The 15102-nt window shown below is 36.2% G+C and overlaps 1 pseudogene; it reads right to left on the bottom strand.

The window, feature by feature from the left end:
• Nucleotides 1–14873, bottom strand: part of LOC149262319 (ABC transporter C family member 8-like) — a 41187-nt pseudogene extending 26314 nt beyond the window's left edge.
• Between the last annotated feature and the right edge of the window lie 229 nt (nucleotides 14874–15102).

The following is a 15102-nucleotide window of genomic DNA, read 5'->3' as shown; positions in this document are numbered from 1 at the left end:
CTGAATCAATCAACACTATTACCTTTTTCTTCTTGATTTGTCCTTCTATCTTGATGGTTTGAGGAGTGGTAATTCCAACCAATGCATTACAAGATATGGTCGGATTCATTTCTTCTTTATCTAGACTTTGTTCCTGGAGTATATCCTCTTCTTTTGACCTTTCTTGCTCCTTTTCCTCTTCCTCTTTACAATCTATGTAGAATAATTTCTTCTCAGCACACTTATGACCTTTAGTGTATTTGCTATCACAACTGTAACAAATCCCTTTTGCTCTTTTTTTTCCAATTGTTGTGGTGTCAAACTTATAGGTTGTGGAAGACTAGGGGCAACAACACTTCCATCTTTATAGTTGTGAGTGGTATGCTTCCTGGTTGCCATAATTTTGCTTTCCATTTTTCTTGCTAACCTGAATGCCTTCTCTAATGAATCAGGTTCCCAAAGGCGAACATCATGTTGGATATTATCCTTTAAAGTCCCTATGAACATCAATCCTATGCTCCTCTGGAATATTTTTTACCCTTATGTTCAATTTTTGGAACTCCTCAATGTGCTCCATTATTGAACCCTTTTGTTTGAGACTTATCAATTGGCTAAAAAAAGTGTTGCTTTTTGTATCCTCATAATGTGCTATCAATTCTTTCATAAAAATTGCCCAAGTGATAATTTGTTTACGAGAGCAAAGCCATTGATACCATACAAACTGATTTGGTTCCAAATATAAAGTTGCAATACATACCTTTTGTGTGTTTTGCACATTATTGAGATCGAAAAATTGCTCCATCTGTAATATCCATGTTGTGGGATCCTTGCCATCAAACTTCCTCATATCGATTTTTGGAATATGGTGGGTCTTCGATCCAACATTAAAGTCTATGAAATCATGATTAACATTTTTTTGGTTCACATCATGAGTTTCCTTTACTACCCTTTCACCATTAGTAAGTATTTCTTGTAGAAAATTTGTCAAATCTGCCTTCACATCTATCTTCAAATTGTCAATCTTAGCTTCCACACCCTTTATCTTAGATTCCACGCCATTATCTTAGCTTCTGTTAGCTTTTGTGAGAGTGAAATTTGTTGCACTTGGTCTTGTAATTTTGATATATCATGTAGCATTTCTTCCTCTTCTTCATGAGTCATGCTAGAGCTTTCAGGTTGATTACTAGGTGTTTGCATTTTCTTTCCTTGGGGCATCAATTACCGATAATAATGCTTTACTATGCCCTTTGAATTCCTTCAAAATAATTTTTCAAATCAAGCTTAAGCAAAAATTTAAAAAAAAATCTACACACCTTTTTTCACTTTGTAGGAGCTCGATATTGCCTCTGATGTATCTCTGTAATTTCAGATCATCCAATTCTGAAATTGCAACCTGCAGTAGCCCTATGTGTCCTCTTTCCAATGCCACTAGTTTGATCCCATGGATTCTCCAAAGAAGAGTTATGTCAAATCTCCCACAGTGACCTGATTATAGACTAGTTCAGTAGAGCGAACTTGTACGACATCCTGTTTTGACCTTTGGCTCTGAAAAATATATACACGAAACTACAGTCTGTCCTCTTTCTGTACCTTCTTATGAATTTTCAATCCGATTCCCAGAGAGAAAGTTATGACGATTTTCCGGTTTGGAATGTAATTCAGGAATCTGCAAAAAGATCAACTTCCTCAGATCATATCTCCGCAACTATAGCGCAAAAATCTCTGAAATTCAGACTCGAGCTTCAGTGCGATCTCGTCTCAAATGGGTTTTTTTTAGCTTTTGAAACGTTGCAGAAAAAAAGTTATAGCGAAAATGCCACAATGATCTTTTTGGAGCAGCAAAACCCTAGAATCCAAAGCTATGATACCAAATGTTATGAAACCAGCTCACAAAAAGATAGAAAAGATAGATCAACGCCTTAGAATTCAGCCTCTTTGAGGGGGCAACCTCCTTTACATTACACAAATGAATGATTCCTTGATGATTCAAATGACAAAACCTCATTTCTATATATAGGAGTCTAAGGAATCACAATATAACCTAGCCGACCTATCAATAATAATATAAAGCCACATAAATAACAATAGAGGGATTATATGGGGCACAGTAATAAAAATGTGGGGGCAATAGGGGCACAACAATATTAATAAGGGATACAACTACAATAGTAATGGGGTAATCACTAGTATTATAGGGACCTAACAACATTAATGTTATCTATCTTTACAACCATAATAATGAAGCTGAAGTGTTTCAATTGAGTGAGGCATGGTGTTTCAATCACCTATGGCCTTCCAATTGTAGAGACATTTTCTGTTATGAAACCAGCTCACAAAAGCTCACAAAAATATAGAAAAGAGAGATCCACGCCTTAGAATTCAGCCTCTTCGAGGGGGCAACCTCCTTTACATTACATAAATGAACAATTCTTGGATGATACAAATGAAAAACCTCCTTTCTATATATAGGAGTCTAAGGGTCCCAATATAATCAAAGCCGACATAACAATAATATTGTAAGGCACAAAAATAACAATAGTGGGATTCTATGTGGCACAATAATAACAATATGGGCACTAATGGGCACAACAATATAAATAAGGGGTATAACTACAATAGTAATGGGGTAATCACTAGTATTATAGGGACCCAACATGCCCCTCTCCTTCAAAAAAGTGTTGTCCTCAACGCTTGAGTAGTTCTGGATACTTCTGCATAAAATTCTCATCCTCCCATGTGGAATCTTCAGCGGATAAGTTCTTCCACTTGATAAGATACTCTGAAATTGATCGATTTCGTAGCTGTCGAGTTCTTGTTTCTGTGACTGCTTCCGGTTCCAATATAATTTTTCCTTCCTCGTCAAGTTCTGGCAATATTGTTTGAACTGGGAGCTTGTCACCTATAACCTTCTTTAAACATGAAACATGGAAAACTGGGTGCAATCGAGAAGCTGCAGGAAGCTCCAATTTGTATGCCATAGTACCAATCTTTTGCAACACCTTGTACGGACCATAATACTTTGGTGATAATTTATTATCCTTCTTAGCTTGCTTGAGGGACATTTGCTTATATGGTTGTAGCCGTAGGAATACCCAATCACCTACATCAAAACTTCTTTCACTGCGATGTTGATCTGCCTGTTGTTTCATTCTATTTTGTGCCAACACGAGGTTATCCTTTAAGAGTTGGAGGACTTGTTGTTGATGTTCGATGTGATGTTCCACTGCCTGAACCTTAGAATTTTCTCTTAAATATGATGTGATGGATGGTGGTTGATACCCATAAAGTGCCATAAATGGGGTCATTTTTGTTGCTGTATGGAAGGAAGTGTTATACCACCATTCAGCCAGAGGCAACCATTTGACCCATTGTGTCTGTTTATCAGATACAAAGCAACGAAGATATCCTTCCAAACATTTGTTTACTATCTCAGTTTGCCCATCAGATTGAGGATGATAAGATGAGCTATGAGCTAACTGAGTACCAAGACAAGAAAATAATTCTGTCCAAAAATTTCCAGTGAAAATGGGATCTCTGTCACTTACAATAATCTTTGGGTTTCCATGTAGCTTTTGAACTGTTTCCATAAATGCAGTAGAAACTGTACTGGCTTTAAATGGATGTGATAATGCACAAAAGTGTGCATACTTGGTAAGTCTGTCAACTACCACCATGATGACACTCTTTCCCTCAGACTTGGGTAAACCTGTGATAAAATCCATTGAAACCTCCTCCCAACGTTGGCTTGGAATGGATAAAGGTTGTAATAGACCCGGTGTCTTAATTGTTTCAACTTTATTTTGTTGGCAAACCAAACATTCCGCCACAAACTTTTGAATATCTGATTTAAGGCCATCCCAAAAAAATTCCTTCTTAACCCTGTGGTAAGTTTTTAAAAATCCTGAGTGCCCTCCTAAGGGAGAAGTGTGCAATTCCATAAGAATCTTTTGTTTTAGCTGGGAATTCTTACAGAGGTATAAGCGATCTTTGTACCATAACGAATCATTTTTCCAGCTAAATGTATCAGAAGTACTGGAATCTTGTTGTAGCTTTCGAATAAGTGCCCACACTTCTTCGTCATTCTTCCATTCCTCCCTTGCTTCGTTTATCCAATCTGGTTGGATAATAGAAATGGCACACAACAATGCTTCCACATCCTCATCCTTTCTTGAGAGTGCATCTGCCACCACATTTTGCTTCCCTTTTTTGTAGATGATTTCAAAGTCATAACCCAACATCTTTGTGACCCACTTTTGTTGCTCTTCAGAGGATAATCTTTGTTCTAAAAAGTATTTAAGGCTATCATGATCCGTTTTTACCTTGAAGTGTCTTCCCATTAGGTAGGGTCGCCATTTCTTAAGTGCATGGAGTATTGCCAACATTTCCTTCTCATAAATAGCTTTGCTTAAAAACTTTCCCTTGATTGGACGACTTTCAAAAGCAATGGGTCTTTCATCTTGCATTAGAACAGCACCAATTCCATTTCCTGAAGCATCACATTCCACAATAAAGGTTTTTGTGAAGTCCGGTGTAGCTAAGACCGGTGCTTGGCACATTGCCTCTTTAAGATGTTCAAAGGCCTTTGTTGCTTCCGAAGTCCATGAAAATGAATCTTTCTTCAATAATGTTGTTAGAGGTGCTGCTATTCTCCCATAATTCTTAACAAACTTGCGATAATACCCTGTCAACCCAAGAAATCCTCGCAGATGCTTTATGGATGTGGGGATTTTCCATTCCTTAATGGCTTTAATTTTGCTAGGGTCTACCTTAACTCCTTCATGAGATACAATATGACCCAAATATTCCACCTCCTGGACTCCAAAGAAACATTTGGATCTTTTTGCATATAATTGTTTCTCCTCCAATAGTTGTAGCACCCTGTCAACATGTTCAACATGATCCTTCCAAGACTTGCTGTAGATTAGTATATCATCAAAAAATACTAACACAAATTTTCTAAGGAATGGTTTGAAAATTGAATTCATCAAACCTTGAAATGTTGAAGGTGCATTGGTAAGGCCAAAAGGCATGACCAAAAATTCATAATGACCCTCATGAGTTCTAAATGCTGTTTTCGGAATGTCTTCAATCTTCATTCTGATTTGATGATATCCCGAACGAAGATCCAACTTGGTGAAGTAAATTGATCCATGCAATTCATCCAGTAATTCATCAATAACAGGAATGGGGAACTTATCTTTAATAGTGAGCTTGTTGAGCTCCCTATAATCTGGACACATGCGCCATGATCCATCCTTCTTGTGCACCAATACTACTGGAGCTGAGAAAGAACTTTGACTCGGTTGAATTATACCAGCCTCTAGCATTTCTGCAACCATACGTTCAATTTCACTTTTTTGGACATAGGGATATCTGTACGGCCTGATGTTTGGAGGAACACTTCCTGGAATCAGATGAATAGCATGATCATGATCACGCATAGGTGGGAGACCTTTGGGAGTCTCAAATACCTTGGAATGATTGTCCAGGACTTTTTGGAGATCTGGAGAAATAGATGATTCCAATGTGGAAACATCTAGCGAACATAATTGTGCAATTACACCTCTTTGCTCCTTTTTTAGAAGCTTTGTCATTCCATTAGAGCTGATTATCTTTCCTGGTTTCCCTGCAATACCCCTTAATTCAACTTCCTTTCCTTCCACAGAAAATTTCATGAAAAGTTCTTGAAAATTAAAAGCTATTGTACCCAAGGATTGTAGCCATTGGACTCCTAGTACAACATCAGCACCTCCCATTGGAATGGAAAGCATTGGGCTAGTCAATACATATTCTCCCATGGATAGCTTGATATTATGGCACTTTCCAGAACAATTTATTGTTCCTCCATTTGCAATCATCACTTGACACTCTGGTGCTGGATATAGGAAGCAATTCAATTCTTTTGCTACCCTACAATGAATAAAATTGTGGGTGCTTCCTGAATCAATCAACACTATTACCTTTTTCTTCTTGATTTGTCCTTCTATCTTGATGGTTTGAGGAGTGGTAATTCCCGCCAATGCATTACAAGATATGGTCGGATTTATTTGTTCTTCATCTAGGCTTTGTTCCTGGAATATATCCTCTTCTTTTGACCTTTCTTGCTCCTTTTCTTCTTCCTCTTCACAATCTATGTAGAATAATTTCTTCTCAGCACACTTATGACCTTTTGTGTATTTGCTATCACAATTGTAACAAAGCCCTTTTGCTCTTTTTTCTTCCAATTGTTGTGGTGTCAACCTTGTAGGTTGTGGAAGACTATGGGCAACAACACTTCCGTCTTTATAGTTGTGAATGGTATGCTTCCTAGTTGCCATAATTTTGCTTTCCATTTTTCTTGCTAACCTGAATGCCTTCTCTAATGAATCAGGTTCCCAAAGGCGCACATCATGTTGGATATTATCCTTTAAAGACCCTATGAACACATCAATCCTATGCTCCTCTGGAATATCTTTTACCCTTATGTTCAATTTTTGGAACTCCTCAATGTGCTCCATTATTGAACCCTTTTGTTTGAGACTTATCAATTGGCTAAAAAAAGTGTTGCTTTTTGTATCCTCATAATGTGCTATCAATTCTTCCGTAAAAATTGCCCAAGTGATAAATTGTTTACGAGAACAAAGCCATTGATACCATACAAACTGATTTGGTTCCAAATATAAAGTTGCCATACGTACCTTTTGTGTGTTTTGCACATTATTGAGATCGAAGAATTGCTCCATCTGTAATATCCATGTGGCGGGATCCTTGCCATCAAACTTCCTCATATCGATTTTTGGAACATGGTGAGTCTTCGATCCAACATTAGAGTCTATGGAATCATGATTAACATTTCTTTTGTTCTCATCATGAGTTTCCTTTACTACCTTTTCACCATTAGTGACCCTTTCTTGTAGCAACTTCTTCAATTCTTCCATGTTTGTATTCAAATCTATCTTCAAATTTGCCATTGAATCCTCCATATTAGCTTCCATGCCTTTTATCTTAGATTCCACGCCATTTACCTTAGATTCCACGCCACTTATCTTAGCTTCTGTTAGCTTTTGTGAGCGTGACATTTGTTGCACTTGTTCTTGTAATTTTGATATATCATGTAGCATTTCTTCCTCTTCTTCATGAGTCATGCTAGAGCTTTCAGGTTCCTTACTAGGTGTTTGCATTTTCTTTCCTCGGGGCATCAGTTACCGATAATAATGCTTTACTATGCCCTTTGAATTCCGTTAAACCAAGCTTACACAAAAATTAAAAAAAAAAACTACACACCTTTTTTCACTTTATAGAAGCCTGATATTGAATCTGATGTATCTCTGTAATTTCGGATCATCCAATTCTGAAATTGCTACTTGTAGTAGCCTTCTGCGTCCTCTTTCCAATGCCACAAGTCTGAGCCAAATTGGATTCTCCAAGGAAGAGTTATGTGAAATCTCCCACAGTGACTTGCTTTTAGACTATTTCAGTAGAGCGAACTTGTACGACGTGCCACGAGTCACTGTTTCGACCTTTGGATCTGAAAAACACCACAAGAAACTACAGTCCGTCCTCTTTCTGTACCTTCTTACGAAATTTCAATCCGATTCTCAGAAAGAAAGTTATGACGATTTTCCCCAGGTCACCTGTTTTGAATGTAATTCAGGAGTCTGCAAAAAGACCAACTTCCTCAGATCATATCTCCGAAAATATCGCGCGAAAAGCTCTGAAATTCGGACCCAAGGTTCAGCGCGATGTCTTCTCAAATGGGTTTTTTTTGCGACTTCTGAAACGTCACAGAAAAAAGTTATAGCGAAAATGCCACGATGACCTGTTTGGAGCAGCGAAACCCTAGAATCCAAAGCTCTGATACCAAATGTTATGAAACCAGCTCACAAAAAGATAGAAAAGAGAGATCCACGCCTTAGAATTCAGCCTCTTCGAGGGGGAAACCTCCTTTACATTACATAAATGAACAATTCTTGGATGATACAAATGAAAAACCTCCTTTCTATATATAGGAGTCTAAGGGTCCCAATACAATCAAAGCCTACATAACAATAATATTGTATGGCACAACAATAACAATAGTGGGCTTCTATGTGGCACAATAGTAACAATATGGGCACTAAATGGGTACATCAATATAAATAAGGGGTATAACTACAATAGTAATGGGGTAATCACTAGTATTATAGGGACCCAACATTTTCACAATTTTCCTTTTATTCTACAATACAATAGATTTTAATGCCAATTTCTGCATTGAATTCTTCAATATGTTTATTTGAAATAATTTTCACCTAGGGTATTTGATATTGCAGAGCCTGATTTCATTCAAAGCACTGTAGTTTCTTCAGGTGTGATAATATGAGAAAAAAGTAATTTCCCCTTTATTTCTTTCTTTTGGAATGGAGAATGATCTCTGGGTAGGTTGCAATTTCTTTTTCACATGAGCTTTTTATTAGAACAATGATGAGTTCCTGATGAATTGAGTCCATACTCAAATTCCTATGAGATTGTGGATTTTTACTGGAACAACAGATTGTACTTTGTTTAATTGTGTTGTTGAAGTACTTCAAAAATTTCGTCTTTTGTTGATAAATTCATTTTACTTCTTCAAGCATTCACATCATTCAAATCTTTGTGGTTATGCAATGCTGAAGGATTTAGAGAGATCCTAATGATGCACTGTGATGCTGAATTGTAGTTTAGTCACATGTGGCATATCTGCTTGTAGAAATATGTTCATAATTTTCTTTAGCAATAGCTCTTTGCAACCATAACAAGGATCTATGCATGAAATAATTCTTTGCAGTAGTTTACTCTTGATCTTTTATTGATCTAGATTTATTCATGTGCAACTTGAAAATGGTGTGGTTCAGATGTCGATCTCATGATTCTACATGATGAAGACTTATTGGAAGTTTACCATAAAGCTAACTAAAACCAATTTTCTCCTCTTGGATTGATGGTAGCATACATATTTGAAGATATCTAAAACTTTGACTGTAGTATTGCACCTTAATTACTTGAAGTCCTTTGGAGTTTAGAGCCACTTTACTTCCATAGTGGTCTCTTTGCTTCTAAATGTATGTATATATATGTTTGAATAGATATCAAGTTTTTATAGATCAAATGTCAGTTAATACATGGATCATCATAACATACAACAATTTATTCCATATAAACAATCAGAGAATGAAAGATTTTTGAGAAAATTATAATGATGTCAACATGCTTTGTCTATTTATTTATTTACATGCTTATAGACAGGATATATACATGTGTATATTTTTCTAGAAAACCTTGCATTAAAGACTGAACTTTTGAATGGTGCACCTGATTGATGTCACTTTCTCAAGAAGAAAATGACTTGTTCTCCCAAATTTATGATGCCTTTCTTCTTGCTTCTTCTTAGTGACTTCAAATTCTTAACAAAATCATATGTTTCATATTACTCATATTTACTTCTTCTTGCTCCTATAATCTCCCCCCTAGATGGTGCATTCAATTTCAAATTTTAGAATCTCGTTTTTGAAGTTACATTAATGAGGAGCACTTGCAGGCACTATCCCTAGCTTGTTTCTCAGATACTAAAATGGTTCTTTAGCAAGGGGATTTATAAATATGTCTTCTATATGTTCCCTTGTGTGTATGCACTCCATCTTGACCATTTTCTCAGCCACTTGTTCTCTGAGAAAGTGGTACTTTATAGGGATATGTTTAGTCTTTGAGTGGAGCACAATATTTTTTGAAATGATTATTGCACTTGTATTGTCGCATTTGATAGATATATGTTCATTAAGACTTACCTTCATGCCTTGTAGTGTCTATTTCATCCACAATACTTGTGTGCAACAACTTGAAGCTACTATGTATTCAACTTCCACGATAGATAGAGAAAATGATGTTTGTTTTTTGCTTAGCCATGCCACCAAAGACTCTCCTAGGTAGAATGCACCACTGCTTGTACTTTTTCCGTCATCCACATAACTCGCCCAATCCTCATCTATGTATGATGTCAATGTAAAGTCCTTACCTTTCAGATACCATAGACCATAGCCTGTAGTCCCTTTCAAGTACCTGAATATTCTTTTTGTTGCTAACAAATGGCTTTGTTTGGGTGTTGATTGATACCTTGCTACTAATCTGACTGCCAACATTATATCTAGTCGAGAAGTTGTTAGGTATAACAAACTTCCTATCATAGATATGTAAATATTTTGATCCACATCAAGCGATTCATCATCTGCACATAGCTTACATCCAATATTCATGGGGGTTGAGACAGGTTTATAATCTTACATTTGGAATCATTTCAACATATCTCTTAGGTATTTATCTTGAGAAATGAATGTGCCTCCATGATTTTGTAGGATTTGGAGCCCTAGGTAGAAGGTAAGTTCTCTAATCATAGACATTTCTAACTCAGTCTTCATCTCTTCAGCAAACCATTTTACTAGATGATGTTTATTTCTGCCAAACATAATATCATCTACATGCACAACTATAATCAGTAATTCATCTCCACCAGTCTTTATGTATACATTACTATCAACCACTCCTCTTTTGAAAACCTGTTTTTGAAGGTACTTGTCTAGTATAGAGTACCATGCCTGTGGTGCTTTTTTAAGACCATATAGTTCTTTCTTTAACTTCCATACATAGTTAGGTTTATTTAACAATGAAAAACCTTCAGGTTGTTCCATATAGATTTCTTCCTCAAGGTCGCCATTTAGGAAGGCATACTTCATGTCCATTTGGTACACCTTGAAATCATTGTAGCATGCAAAGGCCAAAAAAAGCATGATTGCCTCTAGTCTTGCGACTGGTGAAAAATTCTCTTCAAAATCAAGACCTTCCACTTGTGATTAACCCTTACATGCTAGTCTGGCTTTGTTTCTAACAACTTGATCCTGTTCATTCATCTTATTTTTGAATACCCGTTTTGTGCCAATGAAATTCTTTCTGGCAGGTCTTGGTGTTAGTTCCCAAGTCCTTTTCTTCTCAATTTGATCTAACTCCTTGTTTATAACATCTATCCAATTTTTGTCTTTACTTGCCTCTTCAAAGTTCTTTGGCTCTATTTGTGACAACATCGCTATATGGACTTTCTTGGATTTTTCGACTAGTTGCCTCCTTGTTTGTACTCCTTCACTTTTATCTCCAATAATTTGATTCTCAAGATGATTCCTTTGAGTGTGTCTTGAGGGTCCTTTTGAATAAGTCTTTGCATCTTCCAATCCTTCATATTGTACTTCATTCTCTTTACTGATATGATGATGATGATCTAGAGGATTGATAAAACATGTCCTCTTGTTTTTATTGGGAGGCTCTTCATCAACCTTAACATCTATGTATTCCACAATCTTATGCAATATTTTATTGTAACATCTGTATCCCTTTCTTTTTTACGAATATCCCAAAAATATTTGTAGTGTCCTATCTAGGGTGCTAGATTAGGCTATATTTATTATCGACCAGGATCAGTAAACTTCGAGGCATGCGTCTGCAATCTATAGACATAAATGATTCCTAACTAAGTGTTCGTGATGGTAGGTTACAGAACTTCTTTATGGAAGGTTGAGGTATGCTCCCTATCACCTGGACACTTAGGTCACTCAATTCATCTACCTATTCTAAAAACACTGTGTATTACTTAAACCAAGATTTCAATCCCCTTACGAGGATGTTGTGCATAAAACCCCTGTTCAGTGAACACTCAGCATTCAATGTTTATCATTCATGAAAGATTGAAATATACTAAAATCATAAGCACACTTAAAATTCAAATATATGAGAAACAGGGTTCATGAAGATGCTCTTAAAAATATCGAAAGATCAGATCCCTTACAGGATACAATTCAACGATCTCAGCGATGAATCCCTCAAGCTACCATCATAAACATTACTCATACGAATTTCTAATTAAATCAACGAAAGCATAAACTGAACTCTAATCACTGTGCATACTATTGAATATTCAGAAGTTGCAAATGAAATAAAATGACAGTATACCCGTTCCACGCAGGGCCCGTCCGCGTTTCAAAGGTATACTGGACTGTGCTCAAGCAACTATAGAATCAACGCAACGATGAAATCGTGACTGCAACCGTGTTTTTGGTATTAAGTTCAAAAGCTCTGTTTTCAAAACGATACAATGATAACCACTAACTGACAACACATAACTGTGTTTACATATGTTTTTACAACGTTTACATTTCGGAATGAATGTACATTCGTGATGCGGTTGTTGCCGCTTTTGCTATGGCATAGTTTTTAAGTTGTTTCCATTCTGAACCGATTTCAAAAAGGAACAAAACTAAATCGGTTTAGAACCCTATGTTGTTGCTGCTTTTGTCGCCAACATGCTGTGCTTTGACCGTCATTGACCGTGCCTTCAGGAGCGTTGGTTCTGTTGTAGGATAGGTGTTCGTCCATGCTTGTACATTATATTTTTCATCCCTACCCTTTGCTTTAGCTTAGCTGTCATGCCATATGTCAAACAATAAACCAATTACAGGATGTTGCAACTTCCTGTAGTCTTTTCATAAAAAATCCTTAATTCTTTAACATAAAACTCATAAATCAATTCTAATGTATTTAAAAACTATAATACTATTAACTAATCAATTTCAAGGGGTCTAAGAGATGTATGAAGGAAAAAGGTAGGCAAACGATGTGTTTGAAGAGGAAAAAGGAGGTCAAGGAATGGTACCAACAATATTCCTTCATCAAATCGAGCATCAAACTTTCCCATCTTTTCATAATTATTTTTGATATAAGATTTACTCCCGAATACTTTAAAATGCTTGATTGATGTTGGTTTCCCGTGCCACAATTCATAAGGTGTCTTATCACAATTTGGTCTGAGATGTGCCTTATTGAGAATATGTACCGTTGTATGCATCATTTCTGCCCAATAGGTTTGAGCAATGTTTCTTTCTTGCATCATGGCTCTGGCTATTTGCTAAACATACCTATTTTTTCTCTCTATGAATCCATTCTGTTGCAGTGTGCCTGCAATAGTGTATTGTTGTTTTATCCCAAATTCGTGACATAAGTCTACAAACTCATCTGATGTAAATTCACCTCCTCTGTCTAACCTTATGCACTTTATCTTGCACCTTGTTTGATTCTCTGCCAATGCCTTAAATGTTTTGAATTTCTCAAATTCTTCTAACTTATTTCTAAGAAATGCCACCCAAGTCAATCTCAAATAGTCATTGATTACTAGCATAAAATATTGTTCTCCTCTTGGTGCTTCTATTCTGGAAGGCCCACACAAATCCATATGAACTAGTTGCAAAGGCTTACTACTTGATAGTTTATCTTTGACTTTGAATGATGTTCATGTTTGTTTACCCATTTGACATGACTTGCAGATAATATTTTGAGGCTTCTTTATTGTTGGTAGATCTCTGATTGCTCCCTTTTTATTGAGTTTGATGATGTGATCAAAGTTGAGATGCCCCAATCTCCTATGCAATAGTCAGGATTCATCTTGTTTTCTGATGTAGCATTCCTCACTCTCTTCTTTCAAGATATATACATTATTCTTAGTTCGAACTCCTTTAGCCATAACCTTCCCTGTAGATGTTGACCTGATTTCACAGTCTTGAGCTCTAAAGAGAACACCACACCCTTTATCACACATTTGACTTACACTCAACAAGTTATGTTTCAGACCATCTACAAACAATTTATCTTGAGCCTTTCCTCTTCCATTTTTGATACCAACTGTACATTTTCCTCTAATTCTTCCACACTCCTAGTTTTTCTCTTTCATTTGCTTCATTAAAATGTCTTCCACCTTCTTTTCCTCTTCAAATTCAACTTTCAACTTGATGATGTCTTCTAAATTTTATCCTTCCTTTACATATTTCAGTAGGATCTCTGTCTTCTTCCTATTATTTAGTTTAAGCCTTTATATTTCATCTAAGGCATTGATTAAATCCCTCTCAAGGTCTACCTCACCTTCCTCTTCTTATTCATATTCCTGGAAATCCTTTTCAAGTTCTTCCAAGGCCATCAACATGAATTCACTTGTTCCATATTCACTAGAGGATTCATTAAAACTTTTAGGTCCCTTGCTATCTTCTTGAGCATAGAATTTTTTTCTTTCGAATTGTCTCTCTTTCTGAATTTTGTTAGACTTGTTCTTCTCTTTCCTTTTAGGCTGATTTTCCTCTTTCTTACAAGGGAATTTTGATGCATAATGTCCCACTCTTCCACACTTAAAACACTTAAATGGAAAATTTCCTTATACTTACCTGTGCCTTTCTTCAACCTTCTAACAAATTTTGCTTCTTCTTCATCAGAACCTGAGCATGACTGATCATTTTCTTCCATGAGATTTTCTACCTTGAAAGTTTCCTCTATACTGGTTGCCTTCCCTTTTGGAATTCGCATCTCATATGATGTCAAAGAGCCACATAGTTGATCTCTGTTCAAAGTCTCAAATTTTGTTGTTTCTTCTATAGTTGAAACCTTAGGATTGAATTTAGAAGGTAATAACCTCAAAATTTTCTGAACTATTACACTTTCATTGATTGTTTCGCCTAGACACAACACGATGTTTATGAATTCTTCAACTCTTAAAAATAATTTAGCTATATCTTCATCTTCATTCATTTTTAAGGTCTCAAATTGGGTTCTATACACTTGTAATTTGGCCATCTTCACCTTTTATCTCCTTCATGAATATTTTCTACTTTAACCCATATACCTTTAGCTGTGTCACAATGCATTACTTTGATAAATTCAGAATCACATAGACCACTCAAAGGTGCACTCATAGCTTCTGCATTAGTTATAAAATTCAATTTGGCATCTTTGTCACTAGTTGTTTCCTTTGGTTCTTCATACCCCATCATCACAATAACCCAAACTTCTATTCCTAGAGACATTAAATATGTCTTCATTCTTACTTTCCAAAAGGCATAGTTTGTACCAGTAAATAGAGGTGCCTTATTTGTTGAGCATCCTTCTTGAATATCCATTTTACTGACTTAGGACCTCCTTCCAGTTGCTAGACTATTACTGAAGGAGCTTGACTCTGATACCAATTGATATTTATGATTGGGAATTACTTGGGGGGGGGGGGGGGGTGAATTAGTAATTCTAATTATTTATTTTTTCTCAACTTAATCT

The sequence above is a fragment of the Pinus tabuliformis genome, chromosome 6 (genome assembly GCF_031772625.1).
Source record: "Pinus tabuliformis cultivar Carrire ecotype Pingquan chromosome 6, CPIR1, whole genome shotgun sequence".
Lineage (NCBI taxonomy): Eukaryota > Viridiplantae > Streptophyta > Pinopsida > Pinales > Pinaceae > Pinus > Pinus tabuliformis.
The sequence above is the reverse complement of the archived record's forward strand: the minus strand, read 5'-3'. Positions and strand labels throughout refer to the sequence as shown.